Raw genomic sequence first — 17,622 nt, 5'->3', positions numbered from 1 at the left:
TGGTTCTGAAGAGGCAGTTGAGTTTGGTACTGATTATTTAGCTAATGTTGAGTCTATTGGTAATCCCAAGCCTATTCGTGAAGGAAGACTCAGTGGGAAAGGTACTATTGGATTTAGACACTTTGTTCCACCTACTAAGTTACGAGATAAGGCACATCATCTCGTATTGGAACACCTTACTGAGGTTCATCCGTACTTGGAGCAACACATGTCTATGATAAGACAACAAAATCCTACGAAGGGTGAAAGATGGGTGGCTATTGAACACAATCGCACTTTCATGAGACGGTTCAATGATATTGTGATGAAAGAGCTATCTCAAGTGCCAAATAATGTTAGTGAAATCATCAAATGGTTATCATATGGTCCTAAATTACTTGTGAATTGTTATGAAAGCTATGACATAAATGGATTTACATTTTACACCAAGCGACAAGATGAAAAGAGTGTGGTGCAAAATAGTGGGGTTACATTAGTAGCAACATCAAAAGATTATTCAAGTGCTAAAGATACTAAACCGATGGATGCTGTTATGCCTTACTATGGTGTGATTGAAGAGATTTTGGAACTTAATTACAATGTATTTCAAATTCCTATATTTCGTTGTAATTGGGTTGATAATAGAAGGGGCGTTTAGATAGATGAATTGGGTTTTACTTTGGTTGATTTTGGTCGGTTAGGTTATCATGATGAACCATTCATACTTGCATCTCAAGCAAAACAAGTGTTTTATGTTTCTGATCCTGTGGATAAAAAGTGGTCAATTGTTTTACAAGGCAAGAGAAGTATTGTTGGTATTGGAGATGTTGTTGATGAAGAAAAGTATGATCATTTTGATGAAACTCCTCCATTTTCAATTGGTATTCAGTCTTTATCTATAGAGGATGATAACCTTGAAATTAGTTACATGCGTAGTGGTCATGAAGAAGGATTGTGGGTTGACCATCGGTCATCATAGTGTTTTGCTGTAAGATTTATGAATTGTTGACAATATCTTTTGTTTTGTATTTTATTAGACTTGAAATACAATATAACATGTTTATTGATATATATTTTTGCATGTGCAGGTATATATAGACAACCATGACTGATCATACTAGAGAAACCTCTAGTCCAACCCCTAAAGAAACTTGTACTGTACCTAAAAGAAGAGGTCCCAATTCATGCAAAAACTTGAAAAAGAAAAAGGGAAAAGATGAAATATCAGTTCAGTTTGATGAGTTTAATAGGCCAATTGGCGAGTATAAAAAGAAATTTGTCTCTTATATTGATGCTTTGGTTCGCGATAGAGTAAATATCAACTGCGGCACTTGGCCCGACGTAGATGCAACGATTAAAAATTAAATTTGGACAGATGTTAAGGTATCTAATAACTTTATATTAATTGTCAATTATTGATATATGTTATTGTTATTTCTTATGTTTATGTTGTTGTTATTCGGGTACAATTTGGCCTTCAAGATGATGCACAGAAATCTTTTGTATTGAAAATTGCATCAAAGAGATGGAGAGACTTCAAGAGTAGGTTGAAGCGTGAACATATTGTCAATAAGCACCCAAAGTATGAGTCTCCCGTACAACTCTATGATTTCTTGAGTGAAGAGAGTTGGTTGGAATTTGTTGCAAATCGCGAGAGTGAGGAATTCAAGGTATGTTTATTTCATTTTATTATTATAAGTAGTTTAAGTGTTTTAGTTCAATTGTTTTATTCATATTAACTTATCGTTGAAATTATAGGAGAAAAGTGAAAATGCAAAGCAAAGGCAGGCATGCAATGTGCATCCACACTTTCTATGTTCTGCTGGATATGCAGGCAAAAAAGCAGAGTGGATGATGTCAGACCCTCTATCTTCACAATCTTCTTGTGCTTCTGTTAGCTCAATTTTACTATCAGATGATCGCAGTTTTGACTGGGTACGAGCAAGAGTTAAGAAGTTAGAAGAAGGAAATTATTACATTCCGAATGAGAAAACACAGGAGGTGTTTCATAAAATTGTAAGTACTATTTTTTTAAAATTGTTATAAGAACATATAATATTCATATAAATTCTAATATTTGGTTTTATCTAATTGATTGAAACAGATAGAAAAATGTGATGAAGTTGGTCAAGGGACATTTCAACCACACAGATATCATGACATATTGTCTGCAGCTCTCGGTAAACCAGAGGATAAACGGGGTTCGGGTTCGGTAAGAGGAATTGGTTCATACTCCAGCATCCGACAAGTATTTGGTAAACCAGAGCAGAAACAGGGCATACGGAGTGGGCTTATGTCTAGTGATGAAGTCCAAGTGCTGATGGAAACGGTCAAGCAAAATGCATTGTTGGAGATGCAACCCAAGATTGACATGCTCACCCAGCAATTGAATATATTGTTGAATAACATGTCAGCCACACACCAAGGTCCACCAGGAGTTCCGATTATCACTCCTCAAAGTGTTTATGCGCCTTGTTTTCAACCTCCGACTAAAAGCAGTTGTCATTCTGTTGACGTATATCCAGTAACCATAATTAAAGTAATATTAAAATTTATTTTATAATCAACATATTATTTTCTTTTAAATGTAAACCTAACATATACAATTTTAACAATAGAGCCGAAAAAAGTGTAGCCTTGCAATATGTGGTTTTGATGGTAAGCCATTCGAGGTTGCAAAGGGTATGGTTTACCCAACTACAGATGAGATGACAATGGTGAACGATGCGCTACTTTTACCTAACCATGTCAAAGTGATGGTCAATGACGTGCTTGTTGGTGCAGAGCAATAAAATCTCCCCGTGCCAACATTGCAGCATTACACTTTGGAAGATATTGTTGGGAGTCACGCACAATGGCCTACTCACTTAGTTACTTTGGATGAGGTATGTAAGGTCAATTTAGTTCACGTTCTTTCTATATTGGACAACAAACTGACTTAGGTAATTGAAAACACTGTTTGTGGTTGTCTCTAGTGTTTGCATGTTATTTTGGGATTTCTTAAGCGATAGTTGCATACAAAATTGAGTATTCTTTAGAATTGTAAATTAATTCGAACACAGTCCTCTTCTCTTGGTAGGAAAATGTCAGAAAAAGCTCACAAAGGCAAAATATGCAAATGACAGTTCAAAGTGCTGACCAATCTGCTACTTATATACGACCTCCAATTGTTGGTGAAAATGTGTTTTTGTTTTTGGGGACATATTGCAAGAACCTTATCAAAGCGTTGTCATCATTTTATGTTAAGAAAGAGTATTTTGATGTGGAATTGGATTCTGCTGTTTTCCATCATGCAAACGCGAATGCTGTTTATGTGATGATAGAGGATATACATGATTTGTTGACATTGGCTTGCCTCGATGTCTCAATTCACTACAAGAAAAATGCACATAGACAACACTAGAAAGACAACAGTTTTTAAGAAAAGTGTTGTCTTTTGTATAAAAGACAACAGTTTGATCCAAAACCGTTGTCTTTGATGCAACACTTTTGTCAAAGACAACGGTTTTTACTTAACCGTTGTTATAAGTGTGTTGTCTTTGTTCATTTTGTGAAAAGACAACACCACAACGACAACGGTTTTTTAAAACCGTTGTCTATGTGCGTTTTTTTTTTAAAAGACAACGATTTTTTTAACCGTTGTCGTTGGTGTGTTGTCTTTAAGCGCACTAGAATACACAACACTAGAAAGACAACGGTTTTTTTAAAACCGTTGTCTTTGTGTGCTCTTTTTTTAAAAAAAGACAACGATTTTATTTAACCGTTGTCGTTGGTGTGTTGTCTTTAAGCGCACTAGAATACACAACACTACAAAGACAACGGTTTTTTAAAACCGTTGTCTTTGCGCATTATTATTTTATAAAAGACAACAGTTTTATTTAACCGTTGTCATTTATGTGTTGTCTTTAATAGCACTTGAATACACAACACTACAATGACAACGGTTTTATATAACCGTTGTCGTTGTGCGTTCTTTATTTGTTTAAGACAACGGTTTTATTTAACCGTTGTCTTTGGTATGTTGTCTTTAAGCATATTTGAATACACAACACTACAAAGACAACAGTTATAAAAAAATGTTGTCTTTGCGCATCATTATTTTATAAAAGACAACAGTTGTATAAAATATAAACAAGGATATTAACAACAAGAGTCAAACCTATGACTTCAAACATAGCAATTAAAGTTTAACCAACTAAGCAACACAAACTCTTTTCTACTAAGGTGCAACATTTGGTATATATTTGGGCCTGTACCTGGGACTTTATAAGTACTATTTTAGGCCTAGCGCACCGGATAATAAAGTTACTATTTTCTAACCCCCGTTCTGTACCTATATACTCGTTACTATTTTGGGCCTAGTGCCCCAAGTAATAAAGCTATTATTTTTCTTACCCCCATTCTGTACCTATATACCCGGTCCCAATATAGGTGACAGTTCACTTTTAATTTTATTTTTTTTTATCAAAACATTCATTTTTGGTCCTAATATTATTGTGACCCGGTCCCAACAGCCTTGGCGTGTACTTTGGGCTTTATATGTTCTACTTTAGGCCTAGCACCCCGGGTAATAAAGTTACTATTTTCTTACCTCCCATTTTGTACCTATATACCCGGTACTATTTTCGGCCTAGCACCCCGGGTAATAAAGCTACTATTTTCTTACTCCCGTTCTATACCTATATACCCAGTTTATGGTGGACCCGGTCCCGATAAAACCGTGAATATACTTATTTAATTTGAAAAAAAAATAAAGACTTATTATAAAATAATAATAAAACTTTCGTCATTTTGCTTATAATAATGTGTAAACATAATCGGTGATATTAAGTTTTTTTTTTTAAATGAAAAAATTGTTATATATCTAGACAAAAAAATATATCTTCCATACAAATGAATAAGGATAGCAATTCATTTCTATAACTGAGCTGTTAGAGAACGAGCACATTTGTCTAATTTATGAAAATACTAAACAATGATAAATAAAATCTTTTAAGTTATAGCACCGCATGCGTACATCTAGACATTAGCTATTAATTTGAGCAATTATTTACACAAATTCAAGAAATGATATCATCAAAATATATAAATAATCTAAACCATATCTTTAATTGCACTATATAATATTTGATGTTCTAATTTAAATAATTATATATAAATTCATATATTCTTAACAAATCTATTCCGTGCATCGCACGGGTGCAAATACTAGTAATTAATAATAGGGAAAATGACACTTTTTCCCCCTGAGTTATATACCTATAGCATTTTTTCCCCCTAAATTATTGAAGTGGCTGTTTTCCCCCCTGAAATGTTAAATGGACATATTTACCCTTCAATTAAATATTTAATTTATTTTTTTTTCTCCAACAAATTATGACCATAATTTGGTTCAAACCAAACAAACACTATAACAACCAAACCGAAATATTCCAATTACAATTTAGAATCGAAATTCGATATTTAGAGTTTATTAAAATCGTGAACCAGAACGGACGGTTCATGTTCCGAACTGAAAAAATAAAATACATATATTGTTGAATTTATACTATTTTAAAATAAAAAATAAAAATTTAAAATAAAGATGGTTTAAAATCGCGAATCGGATCCAGAACCGCCGGTTCACGGTTCAAGATTCAATTTTTTTGATACATAATTTTAATAGATTGACATTTAAATATTGGATTCTAGATCTGAATTATAACCGAAAACTATTAATTCGATTGCTATAGTATCCGGTTCAATTCAAACCGAACCGTGGTCATCCCTACGTATACGCAATAATTTGTTGGAGAAGTAAAATAAATAAAATATTTACTTTAAGGGTATAAATGTCAATTGAATATATCAGGGGGAAAAAGCACCACTTTTAGAATAACTGAGGGGGCTAATGTGCTTACCTAAATAATTGAGGGGAAAAAGTGCTATAAGTATATAACTCAGGGGTAAAAAGTGTCATTTTCCCTTAATAATAATAATAAACCTCAGCTGTACACTTAGCAAATTTTTTAGTTTCCCTCCTGTACATTTGACAAAATTTTTTAGTTTCCCTCCTATACTTAGCAAAATTGTTTAGTTTCCCTCCTACACTTAGCAAATTTTTTTAGTTTCGCTATCAGTCTCTTGTACACGACATACACTCACGCCTCAGACCTCACACCTCTGCTGCCGTCTAGATTCATCGCCACCGCTCCGTCTCACACATCCGCTGCCGTCTCACCCTCGTTGTATTCTCCTTCCTCTGCCAGCCGTCGCATCTTCCCTCCCCGGCCGGCCAACGTTGCCACTTTCCTCCATCAACATGGTACAAGTTAGTCTTCAACCTTAGGTTAGTATGAATTCTATTGTTCAATTTTTCATATTTGAAACTTATGAATGTTCTTGAACCCTAGGTTAATTGTTGGATTTTTCAAATGTATGTGACTCTTAGGCTGCGGGGGTTTGGGTTTATTACTTTCAATTCAGAGGATGCAGTTTCTGACTTTTTACCAGAATGGGATATACGATCGTGCTTAAACACCTTGCAGTTTCTCAACAAAAAAGAAGGATACCCTCAATGTGGTATGAACTTTATATTATCCTACTGTATAATCTTGATAAAGTAGTCAGTGGAGAGGTTGATCAATGGCCTCAACCAAGTATATACAGTATTTAATATATGTAACCGGTATAAGATGAATACATGCTTGAAGATTTCCCTAAATTATCTTCATTTCTTTGAAAATTTGCAGGTTTTGGTGGGGTGGATTCTGGAAGGTAATTGACTAATCTAGTTATTGTTAAGATAAAACTTAACACATATCAGTCTAGGCTTGTACACTTGAATCAAGTGTGATGATGTGTCCTTTAAAAATATTGAGAGAGAGAAAGAGTGAGATTTGGGGCAAAACAGTATGCTTTGGCTTCTTGTCTTGAGTTTGTACTCTGGTACTTAATATCCTTGACCTTATATTTTGATTATTACAAATATTTTCTGAAGATGTTGGAACTCAACTTCATCCCCTGCTCTGCATCTACATGCAATGTTTAAAATGTTTTAACTAGATCCTTACACTTGCGCTAATGATTTGCATGGTTATTTTGTTGGGGAGCAATATTATAACCTGTTTTGTCTTCTTTTAAACATAGGATTTTAAAAGATAGTTGTCTCAATTTGAATACTCTATAAATGATAGGGAAACAGTAAAGGGAAGATAGTTGTATCAATTATTTCTGCTTTGTACTAAAACATATGTTCTTTGTTCATAATCTATTCTTTGTCCCAATTATTTTTTCTTCTATATCAAATCTGGTAAGGCTGGCTTAGTGTTATAATGATTTTTACATCTCATGTTTCAGGAAATTAGATTTCTTGTTATGGTCACACCAAGCTGTAGTGGTTGAATGCAATGAAGTTGAATGCTATCAACCGGTATCCTAGCTGATAGACAGATTTCCTTCACAACTTTTTTATAAGCTTCTTCATCTTCTTTTTTTAAAGATGAGGTTTGTAGTTAACAAAAATATAAAGGCAGTATGAAAGCTCTAAAATATCCAGAGGCAGGTTTAACTTAATATGACAGAGGTAATGTTTTGAGAACCTACACGTATGATTGGTTTTATCAAATGTCTGAAATCTGAATTCAACTAGTTTGTGTTATTTTGCTTGTGGTCTAAATTACCTAGGTTGAGTTTTTTTATTTATTTATTATTATGCATATTCCCTGTCTCTAGTTTCCTTTTATCTTGTATTGGACATCAAGTTGACTACATTTTATATATAAATAATAAATGATTTCTACTGCCAGGATCTTTCAATGTTGAACCAGTGGTCATGCACTTGAATGTAGCAGTAATGATAACAGTCACCTAACTTAAAATGGTTTCTTGGGGTGATTGGTGATTATATGATCTTACTGTCGAATTTTGTGCCCTACCTCAACTAAAAGCTTTAAATTGTTAGAAAACTGAGATATTTTTTGCTTTATTTATTATATTTGTTACTGAAGTTCATAAATTTCCAGGAGAGAGAGTGACAACTCTGAAGCTGAAAGAGCTCAGCATATTAAACAACTTCATGAACTTTAGGAGCATATTCAAGAGAAAGAACATCAGTTTATGGAATTGCAGGAATAGGTCAATTCATATGTACCATAATTTATGAAAATACTTTCATTGCTTTGTAGTATGGTAACATGGAGAAACTACATTATGGAATGCATTTGAAACTTTTATAATTTAAAATATTTAAGTACTTGTGCAACATTAGCTGCTGACTATAGTTTTGCAGTCTGACAAATTGAATATTCTTCAATCTTCAGAACAGAATTGCAAAGGAAACCATTCTTTACAAAGACGAACAAATGAGGGAGCCCCATGCTTTGTTGACTCGTGCTCAGGAGATCGATTCCTTGCAACAAGCTGAACTACGTGAACGAGCTCAACAATATAATCAGCTTTGGCTTGGTTGTAAGAGACAAGTTGCTTAGCATTTTTTTTATTTTTTTTTAAAGTTTTATTTTGAATGACTTAGAGTTGATAGGTTTATTCTAAAGGAATGATTTTTCAAAATTGCATTGACTTCTGTGACAATGTCTGTTCATTGTTTGCCCCTTTCAAACTAAATTTTTATTAAGTAGTTAATACTAGTTGGTGATTAATTAGATTTTTCTCTAGTTTGGCGAGAGGAAGTGCTTACATTTACATATGCAACAACTCCAAATAGAACTGGCTGAGGCAAGAGAAAGGAATGGTACTTCAACTGATAGTTCTCAAGTCTCAAAGGAATCTTCAAAAGATACTTCCCAGTATGGGCAGAACAATGGCAACAAACTTAATGAGAATGGTAATAATGATGCCTCTAGTGGAAACTCTGGACACATACCAAATGGAAATGCCGAAAATGCTTCATCATTTACTTTTATTGGGAATGTGTCAACTCAAGTAGAACTTCTTATGAACTCTTCCTTTGATTTTATATTTTACTTGAAAGTGCTTGCATAACTATATCTTTTCTTTTAAATGCCAGAGTGATCTCCATGGCGTTCCACTTGCTCCTTCATCTTTACTTGGGATGGCAACCTTCATTCCACCAGGTTAAATTGCTGCAGTGCATCCATTTTTAATGCATCAATAGGGAGTAGGTATGATTTGATCATTAGAACGTTGTGATCATTTAGATTTGGTTCGTGAAATTGTTTTTTGTAGTATTATGACTTGGATGATATATGATTCGATTTGAATTGGTCATGGAAGTATTTAGACTTGTTAATTAGTTCTTTTGTATTTTGAACCTTAGCTTGTGCAAAATTATGTAACTACACTTGGCCATGGTGAATGGATAAATTGATTTTTTATATGATTAAAATTTAAGCATGTTAAAAACGGTTACAATAGACAACAGTTTGAAACTGTTGTCTTTTCTACAAAAGACAACAGTTTATGGGCGTGACTTTTAACAACAGTGGTTTCAACAACACATAATAGATAACAGTTTATAACTGTTGTCTTTTAAAGAAAAGACAACAGTTAAAAACCGTTGTCTAAGTACGTGACTTTTAACAACACTGGTTTCAACAATGCTTAATAGACAACGGTTAAAAAACCGTTGTCGTTGGTAGAAAAGACAACGGTTAATAACCGTTGTTTATGTGCGTGACTTTTAACAACACCGGTTTCAACAACACTTAATAGACAACGGTTAAAAAACCGTTGTCGTTGGTAGAAAAGACAACGGTTAATAACCGTTGTCTATGTGCGTGACTTTTAACAACACTGGTTTCAACAACACTTAATAGACAACGGTTAAAAAACTGTTGTCGTTGGTAGAAAAGACAACGGTTAATAACCGTTGTCTATGTGCGTGACTTTTAACAACACCGGTTTCAACAACACTTAATAGACAACGGTTAAAAAACCGTTGTTGTTTCTAGAAAAGACAACGGTTATTAACCGTTGTCTATGTGCGTGATTTTTAACAACACCGGTTTCAACAACACTAAATAGACAACGGTTAAAAAACCGTTGTCGTTGCTAGAAAAGACAACGGTTATTAACCGTTGTCTATGTGCGTGACTTACAACAATACCAGCTTCAACAACACTTAATAGACAACGGTTAAAAAACCGTTGTCGTTTCTAGAAAAGACAACGGTTAAAAAACCGTTGTCTATGCGCGGGACTTACAACAACACCGGCTTCAACAACAGAAATTATACCCCTACGACAACGGTTAATAACCGTTGTCTATGTGCATTTTTCTTGTAGTGATTATACATGTGTTTATGATGTAAGTTTTAAATTGTTCATGTGTTTTATATACATTTGTTTTTGTAAGTTTATTGAAATTTCTTAGTTGTTATTTTTCAGGTTTTTGAATAAGCGGGGTAAGCAGTTTGGAGTGACATCTATCGGGTTTGCATGTCCAACACAAATTTCAGCAGATATGGTTCACTTAAATTCCTCTTCTGTTACATCACATTTCATTAAGGTTATGGAGGAACACAAGGATCAGCATTTCATTTTGGCACCATATCATGAAAAGTAAGTATTTTACTTAACTAATTTATATAACTTAATAACTTTATTTGAAGTGTTTGATATTAGAATTTTAATATATATATATATATATATATATATATATATATATATATATATATATGTTTTGTAAATGTAGTAATCATTGGATATTGCTTGTGATTTGTGCATCTTCAAAAACGGTATATGTGTTTGATCCTTTGAAAAATACAAGGCACTTTGAAGTCAAAATTTATTTGAATATGTAAGTAAAATCTTACCACAAATACTATGTATATATTTTAAATGATATTATATGTTATTTATACATCGATATAAATGTTTATTACTAATATAGGGCATTTCGATCTCTTTCTACAATTGGAGGAAGAACTAAAGCGATTGATTGGAAGCAATGCAAAGTATGAAGTTAAAGTTAAAGTTTTAATATGATATTAACCTTTGTTTTTATTTATTAATATGATATTAACCTTTGTTTGTATTTTGTAGTGTCCACAACAGCCGGGAGGCACTGAATGTGGATATTATGTACTAAGATACATGTTAGAGATCGTTACTAAGTATTCAAGGTTGATTGTCTACATGGGGTAAGTAATTTAAATACAACTATATGTATATTTGAATTATAATTTATTAATTAATATGTTTACTAATTTGAATAATTAAAATTATTATGTAGATATTTGATAATGAAGCACCCTACTCCTTGAACGACATAGATGAAGTTCGAGAGTTGTAGGCAGAATATTTTCTAGAAGAGTGTGTGTAAATTTATTTAGTTTAAACATTAACTTATGCTTAGTTTATGTTTGAATGTAGTGTTGATTGTTATTATATATTGTGTTGATATTATAAGTGTATTGTGGTATTTTATTGTGTTGATATTGTAAGTGTATTGTGGTATTTTATTGTTTTGATATTATAAGTGTATTATGGTATTTTATTGTGTTGATTATTACTCGTGAATTATATATATTGTTGTATTTGGGTTTATAGTTATTAGTGTTAATTATTAGTTGATTAAAATTTAATTACTGTTGAATATTTATAGATAGTTTAGTTAATTGTTATTCTTTTTTGATAAATTTTTGTGTGCATTTGGTGAATTTAGAAAATTCTGTACAGGTTGAATCATTAAAATTAGGTAATATTCAATTTTTAAATAAAATATTATATATATATATATATATATATATATATATATATATATATATATATATATATATATATATATATATATATATAAAACCGCGTCACCCTCTCGGAGTAGGGTGACGCGGAAAGTAATAAAAAAATATAAAAACTTTTCGCGGCACCCATCATGTCAGAGGTGTCGCGGAAAAGCAATATTATTATAATAATAAAGAGAATCCGAGGCACCCATCATGTCAGAGGTGCATCGGAAAAGCAATATTATTATAATAATAAAGAGAATCCGAGGCACCAGCAGCGGAGCAGGTGCCTCGGATATTCTGTATTAAAAAATTAAAAAAAAAAAACATCCTCCGCTTTTCGAGTCACCCTTTACGGGTGACTCGGAAAGCGGAGGACTTTCACAGTCTCCAAGATTCAAGTCACCTATACAAGTGACTCGGAAAGTGTTTTATGGGAGACTCTAAAAGCTTTTTTTGTACTAGTGTGCACAATGGGTTACTGAAATAATGAATATGCAAAGCAAATGTGAATTAGACAAAAAATAATTTTGCATGCAGATAGTGAATATACGCGTAATATAACAAATGCAGATAGTGAATATATATATATATATATATATATATATATATATATATATATATATATATATATATATATAGTAACAATTAAAATGGGTTAGTTCACAATCAATAATAAATGAAAGCAGTAAGTAAATGAGAGAGGCAATTTAGAGTTGTTCGGAGGTGCCGTAATCCTCCTACTCCACTTTTCCCCTTTTTCGCCTAGGAGAAAATTCACTATTTTCTTCACATAGTTACAAAAAGTGAATCTAGTGCTACCCAAGCACTTCTCGAGTATCTTGCACAAAGCTACACTCAATCCCGAGTATATCGCACAAAGCTATACTCCTACACCAACCAAGTGTCTCGCACAAAGCTACACTTAGTTTCTCCGAGTGTCTCGCACAAAGCTACACTCAATAGAGTTTCACACTCCTTGCTACTATCCCTCTTTCTACACACAGTAGAGAATTGCTTTACAAATATATATATATATATATATATATATATATATATATATATATATATATATTCTTTTTACAAGACTTGAAGAATGCTACGAGATTGGCTCAAGGAAAATGGATAATTCAAATGATGCTCCCTGCTCGTGTAGTATATTGCTTGTGTATTCTCAAAAAAAAAAAATGGCTTCCGTCTTCTCTTGGTCTTCATCTCTATTTATAGATAAATTTTTAAAATTGTCCGTTTGAGACAACAATTTCAAATTTTGAATTGCAAATCTTGATCAGATTTGACATGTTGAAATTTGCTTCAATTGCTTTTTCTGATGTCAGGATAATCTTAAAATAAAGTAGCTAAAAGTGTAGCTTGTCTCTAATCTTCATAAGAATTCTTAAGTTGATATTTCTTCACTTGGTAGTTGAAAAGGTGACCTCTTGGAGCCTCCTCCTAAGCATAAAAAATATGTTATTAAGAAGATTTAAACCCTATACCTTTGGTAATAATTTCCTTACAAAGTTCTTCTACCAACTAAGCCACTTGAGATTTTGTTAAATATTTTGTTCCATTTTCCTTTTCACCTTCACACGTGGAACTTAGAAGCAATCCTTAGCCTCCAAAAGTGTGACATCTTCTTTCTTCAAGAATAGTGTGACCTCTTCTTTGATTTAGAAAGTGTTACCCCTTCCTTCTCTCCAAATTGGCGTGACATTCCTCCATAAAATATTATAGCATCTTGTTCATAATTTAAGAAAAATGTAGTCTCCATCATTGTAATCCATTAACTTGCATCTTCTCCCCAAGAAAATATATAACTTTTAATGCATAAATTCTTCTTGAATTAATTTGAGGCAATAGCTCAAATTAATATTTCCTTGCATAATTTCATGTAGCATCATCTTCTTTTCTTCAAGAATAATTTGTCTGGACTTGTTGAATATGGCTCATAATAAAATAAATAAATAAGAGACTAAATTTATTATCCTAACAATACATTTGGCTCATCAAAATCTAATTACAATTTATTCCTAACAATTTTCCCCTTTTTGATGATGTCAAAACCTATACTCAGTCATTTGGCTTAGTCTTAAAAAAAATGTACTTGAATATTTATTTTATTTGGCTAGCCTCAGATGAGTTTAACATCAAAATATAACCCAGAAGAATTGTTTTTAGACATTAATTCCTAAATGCATTTGAGACTGATCTTGAATTTATTTTTGAAAATATACTCAAATATGCGATAGATACATGCTAGGTCCAAAATCATTTCTTTAAAACACAAACAACTAGTTATAATATTACACATAGATTAAGAGTCAAAATATCAACATAAGTTCAAAAGATATTTTAAGAGTTAGGTTCAAAACAGATTACATTACCCAGATCATATCTTCCTTTTTCCTTTGGCTTCTTCATCTAACTTCTGATTGATCTGCTCCCTTAGTGCTCTGAAATTGTTGCCACATTGTGCACTCATGTACTTGTCAGAAACACATCCTGCAATATAGTAACCATAGGCTTCTTCGATGGTCTCTCCTGGTAACACACCTGCAACATACCATTTTATGCATTCTGTAAGATTCCTTCCACCATCTAACTGCTTGCCTTCATGACCTGTATACTTCTTCAACTCATGCATCATGTGCTCAATAGAAACTATCTTCCTTCTTGAGGCTTCAAGTTCCCTTCTTGATTCATCTTCTGGTTTCTTCACTTGATCACTTTTGTTCATCGTGATAGGTGGAGTATCATTAAGAGTGTACGTCGGTCTTTCATTCCTAAAATAATCAATAACTCCGAATTTTGGACCTGTAGTACCTGTAAATTGAGAAAAACTAGGAACGCCGGATCTTCCTCTTCCTCTTCCTCTTCTTGCCGTGTTGCCTTGACCAAATGAGGTTCCGAGAGCCAAATGACTCCTATCTTCCCCCTTTTTGGCATAATCAAGGAGAAGCTCAACATTGTCATCAACTTTGTCTACCATGGTGTTCACGGCTGACAATTCATTGTGGAGATCATTAATCTGGTTCTGTTGCTGATGAATAACATTTAGTATCCCCTTGTTCAATTCTGTTCAATTGTGAATCTGTCTGCTCTTTATCTATTAGCTTCCAGTGCATCCAACAACTCTGAAAATTTTTCATCTCACTTTTTCTCATTCTTTTTAGCAGAATATTGCAGAACCTTGGTGATATTCTTTTGTTGATTGTTCAGACTTCTCATTTGATTGAATAAATTCTCATGTGCATCTCTAGCAATATCACCTTTGAGTTATATCACCTTTGCTATCTTTGTGTTGATTTCTTCCTGACATTCATCCACTTTGAGAAATATAGAGCTCAACAATCTTTCTTCATCTTCCCTATTTCTTTTAGTCAAATTTTTCTTCAGATCAAGAATTCGTTTATCAAATTCTGCATGTTTCTGATGAATGGAACTTGTAATCAACTGCATTTGTCCTTCCTCGGCTTGATTTTCCATGTCAAGATCATTATCATCACTGGTCTCAGATGATTCAGATATGACAACTTTCCTTCTTTTGTTGATGGAGTCGGTTTTTCTTCTTGAGTATCCATTAAGTTTTTAGAAGATTGAATGTCTGCTTCAACCAAAGAATTTTGATGTTCAGGAATTTCTTTGGCTGGAAAATGAGATACAGTAACCGAAAGTGGGGTGACTTGTTGATTATTGACTGCAAGATCTTCTTGGACCGTAGCTTGAACTGTAGCTCGTTCCTCTTTATCAATAAAATTTCTAACTGTAACTTCATTAGTCTCCATTACAAGTTTTTTAACTAAGGCTGGAATTCCACCAAGACTTTCCACAGATTCAATAATCTGAATAATGGCATGAGAGTGACCGGGAATCATGACCGGTTCCTCTAATAATTTTGCATCATTGTGATTAATAATCTGCTCCTCAACAGGAATGGGGATTTCAACACTACCTTGCATAGCAAAGCGGTTACAGGAATTAATGCAAGTTTCTGGTTGTTCAAGCAGCAAGTATAAGCCATTTTCCTGTTTAGCAAAACCAACTGTCTTCCCATGACTCCCCTGAAAGAGACACTCATCAGATGTAAACGTTAGCATATAATGTGAGCTTTGGAACAATCTGCTAACATATATGATGTTGAATTTAAAGGATGGAATGTGCAAAGCACTTTTTAAGCATATGACATCACCGAATCTTATGTCTCCCACATGCTCAACACTAACATGCTTCCCATTAGGTAGATTAACCACTGTACCTTCAACCGTATGATAACTATCAAATAATTTCAGTGGACATACTATATGATCTGTTGCCCCGGAATCCAAAATCCATGTAGAGGAATGTAAATTAATAGAGTTAATGTGAGTGATAGTAGAACACTTGCCTTCATTAGGATTTGGAGATTCCGCCTTGTTGAATTTTGGAACAAGAGAGGCAGCTGCATACGTGGAAGTAGACTAATTCTGCCCCATCTGACTTGAAGGAGGGAGATCAGTTTCTAGAGCTGCTCAGAGGTGAAGTTGGTTTCATTGTTGGCAGTGGCCGCAACTGTTTGTTGTTTTCCCTTGGACTTGTAACCTGGCACCCAACCTAGTGGATAACCGTGCTTTTTATAGCACTTTTCTACCGTATATCCGGTCATGTCGCAGAAGGTGCATTTGGCTTTGTTTCCACCATTTTGCGTTGAAGTTCTTCCTGTTGTTATAGTAGTTGACAACAGCAACAACCACATCATCTGTAGTGGTTTGATTGGCTTGAACTGCATTGGCATGGTTAGATTCCATTTCGTTTAGGTTCACATTTGTAATGTTTAGTTGCCTCTCAATTTTTTCGGCCATGAAAAAGACTTTGTGCATGTCTAGTAAGGGAATAAGGGATCAAGAACTAATACACCAGATTTCAAAGAATTATACTCATTTAATCCTTGAAGGAACCTGATTATTTGATCCACCTCTCGTTCACTTCGGATTTCGTCAAGGAGATCGCATGAACACCGAGGATCACATATACAGACTGGCAAGGGCCTTAGCTCATTCATATGCTCCCAGAGATTTTTGCACTTAGATTTCCCTGTTTCAATGCATAGATTTCACTTCGTAGAGAGGAGATCCGATGTGGATCTTGTTGAGAGAACCTCTTCTTCATATCGTTCCACACTTCTTTGGTCTTGTCCATGTACATTATGCTCTGCGCGATTAAAGGATGGACAGATTTGAAGATCCACGAACAAATCATGAGGTTGCATCTTCTCCACGCAGCATGTTGCGATTGAGTTCTATCAGGCGCTATAACGCTTCCGTCCACAACACTCCACTTGTTCTTTACTTCCAAGGCAACACGCATTGAGCTGCTCCACGTTCCATAATTGGCATTGCCTATGAGTAGAGGACTGACGAGGACTGCATTCGGATTCTCGTTACTATTAAGGAATAGCGGATTTTCAATATCTTTAGTGTTACTACTCCTATGTGGAGTTAGAATCCTCTGCGGATTGATCGCTGGAGATGGACGAACAGATGAGTGATTTACAGGCGTCGTCGGATGAGTTCTTTGGCTAGATTCGCCGGTGTCGAACTCTGGGGCGACATAGCTACATTGCCGTGGCTCTGATACCATGATGATGCCCAGCGATGAGGATTAGCGAAGGGAAAAAACAGAGAGCACGCATTCGAATAGAAAGACAAAATATCTCATTGATTATAGCAAATAAGGACATGGAAAATATAAAGGTGAGAAATGGAAGGAAATGTGTGGTAAAATCAGTTGTAACAAACTAATATGAAAAAAGACAATAACACCCTTAGAACTATCTTCCTTCTTCATTGTCGACATCTGTTTTATCTTCTAATAATTTTAATACAAAAACTTATGTGTAACTATCTTATAGATTCTTGTCCGTGAGACGGTCTGGTTACAAATTGTAAAAATATTATATATATTTTTTTCAAAACTATTTC

At 33.9% G+C, this 17,622-nt stretch overlaps 2 long non-coding RNA genes across 4 annotated transcripts; both read left to right on the top strand.

Annotated features, from left to right (window-relative positions):
• Positions 1–6,119: 6,119 nt before the first annotated feature.
• On the top strand, positions 6,120–10,481 carry LOC109179087. 3 transcript variants are annotated; one of them, XR_002053825.1, is made up of 9 exons: positions 6,120–6,307; positions 6,410–6,540; positions 6,711–6,735; positions 7,318–7,390; positions 7,983–8,094; positions 8,280–8,427; positions 8,635–8,901; positions 8,987–9,101; positions 10,326–10,481. It is a non-coding gene; the product is annotated as an uncharacterized LOC109179087 (long non-coding RNA). The 3 variants fall into 3 exon arrangements; XR_002053826.1 differs by lacking the exon at positions 10,326–10,481 and having other exon boundaries at positions 8,285–8,427; positions 8,987–9,172; XR_002053824.1 differs by lacking the exon at positions 10,326–10,481 and having other exon boundaries at positions 8,987–9,172.
• Positions 10,482–10,650: 169 nt separating this feature from the next.
• On the top strand, positions 10,651–11,275 carry LOC109179088. Its single transcript, XR_002053827.1, has 4 exons — positions 10,651–10,737; positions 10,831–10,894; positions 10,983–11,080; positions 11,173–11,275. It is a non-coding gene; the product is annotated as an uncharacterized LOC109179088 (long non-coding RNA).
• The last annotated feature ends 6,347 nt before the right edge of the window (positions 11,276–17,622 follow it).

Source organism: Ipomoea nil, unplaced genomic scaffold, assembly GCF_001879475.1.
Source record: "Ipomoea nil cultivar Tokyo-kokei standard unplaced genomic scaffold, Asagao_1.1 scaffold0876, whole genome shotgun sequence".
NCBI lineage: Eukaryota > Viridiplantae > Streptophyta > Magnoliopsida > Solanales > Convolvulaceae > Ipomoea > Ipomoea nil.
This window is presented reverse-complemented; position numbering and strand designations above follow the sequence as displayed.